Genomic DNA, 3,207 nt, shown 5'->3' with positions numbered 1-3,207 from the left:
GAGGAGAGGAGGAGAGGAGGAGAGGAGGAGGAGGAGGAGAGGAGGAGAGGAGGAGGAGAGGAGGACAAGGAGGATAAGAGGAGAGGAGGAGAGGAAGAGGAGAGGAGGAGAGGAGAGGAGAGTAGAGGAGAGGAAGAGATGAGGAGAAGGAGAGGAGGAGGAGAGAGAAGAAGAGGAGAGAAGAGGAAGAGAGGAGGAGAGGAATAGAGGAGAGGAGAGGAGGAGAGAGGTGGAGAGGAGGAGGAGAGGAGGTGAGGAAGAGAGGAGAAGAGGAGAGGAAGAGAAAGGGAGGAGGAGAGGAAGAGAGAAGGAGAGGAGGAGAGGAGAGGAAGAGGAGAGGAGGAGAGGAAGAGAAGAGGAGGAGATGTGTAGAGGTAGAGAGAGAGAGGAGGAGAGGAGAGGAGAGAAGAGGAGGAGGAGGAGAGGAGAGGAGGAGAGGAAAGGAGGAGGAGGAGAGGAGAGGAGATGAGGAGAAGGAGGATAAGAGGAGAAGGAGAGGAGGAGGAGGAGAGGAGAGGAGGAAGAGAAGGACAAGAGGAGAGGAGGAGAGGAGGAGAGGAGAGGAGAGGAAGAGGAGAGGAGGAGAGGAAGAGGAGATGAGGAGAGGAGAGGAGGAGAGGAGGAGGAGAGGAGGAGAGGAGGAAGAGAGGAGGAGGAGAGGAGGAGAGGAGAGGAAGAGAGGAGGAGAGGGAGAGGAGAAGGAGAGGAGGAGAGGAGAGGAGAGGAGGAGGAGGAGAGGAGGAGGAGAAGAGAGGAGAGGAGGAGGAGGAGGAGAGGAGAGGAGGAGGAGAGGAGAGGAGGAGGAGAGGAGGAGAAGAGAAGAGGAAGAGAAGAGAGGAGAGGAGAGGAGGAGAAACTGCTGCAGAAGAAACATTAACGATGACACACACACACATAAACACACACACACATATAAAGACACACACACACACATGTTGTTGACCTATATTGACCTGCAGCTCCGGTGATGTCATCGCTACACTGAGCTCAGCCTTATCTGATACACACTCGGCAGGTGTGTGTGTGTGTGTGTGTGTGTGTGTGTGTGTGTGTGTGTGTGTGTGTGTGTGTGTGTGTGTGTGTGTCCTCCCACCATCATCGGGTCACTCACCTGAACACCAGCAGGGGTCAGAGGTCATGGGAATGTAGAGGCGTGACCTTTGACCTCCTTTTTATCAATGACCACCAACGCACCAATCACAGGAAGCAGAGAGATCAGCTGACTTCGCTCTGAACCGCGGCCGGGCCGGGCGACGCAACGGTTGCCATAGTAACAATAATTAATAATGAGTCTGGGTCTCACCTTGTTGATGTTGCTAAACATCACTGAGCCGTTGATGAGAGGAAGGAAGGAAGGAAGGAAGGGAGGAAGGAAGGAAGGTAGGAAGCAAGAAGGTAAGAAGGAAGGAAGTGAAGAAAGACAGAAGGAAGAAGGAAAAGAAGAAAGGAAGAAGGAAGACAGAAGGAGGAAGAAAGGAAGGAAGGAAGGAAGGAAAGATGGAAGGTAGGAAGGAAGATAAGGAAGGAAGTGAAGAAAGACAGAAGGAGGGAAGAATGGAAGGAAGGTAGGAAAGTGAAAGGAAGGCAAGGTAGGAAGGTAGGAAGGAAAAGAAGGAAGGTAGGAAGGTAGGAAATGAAGGAAAAGAAGAAAGGAAGGAAGGTAGGAAAAGAAGAAAAGAAGGAAGGTAGGAAGGAAAAGAAGAAAGGAAGGTAGGAAGGAAAAGAAGAAAGGAAGGTAGGAAGGAAAAGAAGAAAGGAAGGAAAGATGGAAGGTAGGAAGGAAGGAAGGTAAGAAGAAAGGAAGGAAGGTAGGAAGGAAAAGAAGAATGGAAGGTAGGAAGAAAGAAGAAAGGAAGGAAGGAAGGTAGGAAGGAAAAGAAGAAAGGAAGGAAAGAAGGAAGGAAAAGAAGGAAGGAAAGAAGGAAGGAAAAGAAGAAAGGAAGGTAGGAAGGAAAAGAAGAAAGGAAGGAAAAGAAGGAAGGAAGGAAAGAAGGAAAAGAAGGAAGGAAGGAAGGAAGGAAGGAAGGAAAAGAAGAAAGGGAGGAAGGTAGGAAGGAAAAGATGGAAGAAAGGAAGGAAGGAAGGAAGGAAGGAAAAGAAGAAAGGAAGGAAGGAAAAAAGGAAGAAAGAAGGAAGGAAAATAAGAAAGGATGGAAGGAAGGAAGGTAGGAAAAGAAGAAAAGATGGAAGGAAGGAAGGAAGGAAGGAAGGAAGTGAAGAAAGACAGAAGGAAAGAAGGAAGGAAGGAAGGAAAGGAAGGAAAAGAAGAAAGGAAGGAAGGAAGGTAGGAAGGAAAAGAAGAAAGGATAGAAGGAAGGAAGGTAGGAAGGAAAATAAGAAAAGATGGAAGGAAGGAAGGTAGGAAAAGAAGAAAAGATGGAAGGAAGGAAGGTAGGAAGGAAAGAGGGAAGGAAGTGAAGAAAGACAGAAGGAAGGAAGGAAGGTATGAAGGAAGGAAGGAAGGAAGGAAAAGAAGAAAGGAAGGAAGGTAGGAAAAGAAGAAAAGAAGAAAGGAAGGAAGGAAGGAAAAGATTTAATTTCCCCAAACATGCCAGATATTGAGCTTTATTCCATTGATAACCCGGACCTGTATGTTTCTACTGTCTATGTTTTAGGTCCAGTGTGTTATTTGTGACCAGCAACTGGCATATAATAATAACACATCGTACCAAGCATGAAACAACTTGGACAAGAGCTGCAACCATCAGCAATGGTAAATATCTACTTTAAGTTGTCCCTTGTGAATCCAGTTTAAACTGGAAGTGCGGTATATAAGGCCTGCTGACTTCCTGCTGACTTCCTGCTGACTTCCTGCTAAAAAGGCCTCACGGATAGTCAGGTGGCTTGTGCACTCGCTCCTCAAATGAGAGATCACGGTTCGAGTCCCACATCGGGTTTTCTTGGTGGATATCTACATTTACCCTCTCTCTCTCTCTTTTCACTTTCATTATTTATTATTTTCATTATATTATCACGACAATTATACTACCGGGATTACTGAAACTTATTAGCTACTAATTTGCTTTAATGCACAATGTCAAACTACACATTATTACCCCTGTTTTTTAGGATAGATAGATGATGGATAGATGGATAGATATATAATGTTCCAAACTGCACTGTCCACAAGCACTCTTTATAAACACCATTCAAGGCCTCTGAACTACATCACAATGGCCCCAATGCAATATCTACTATCACCATTAG

This window comes from Scomber japonicus, chromosome 9 (assembly GCF_027409825.1).
Source record: "Scomber japonicus isolate fScoJap1 chromosome 9, fScoJap1.pri, whole genome shotgun sequence".
Taxonomy (NCBI): Eukaryota; Metazoa; Chordata; class Actinopteri; order Scombriformes; family Scombridae; genus Scomber; species Scomber japonicus.
Note: the sequence above shows the minus strand (reverse complement) of the source record.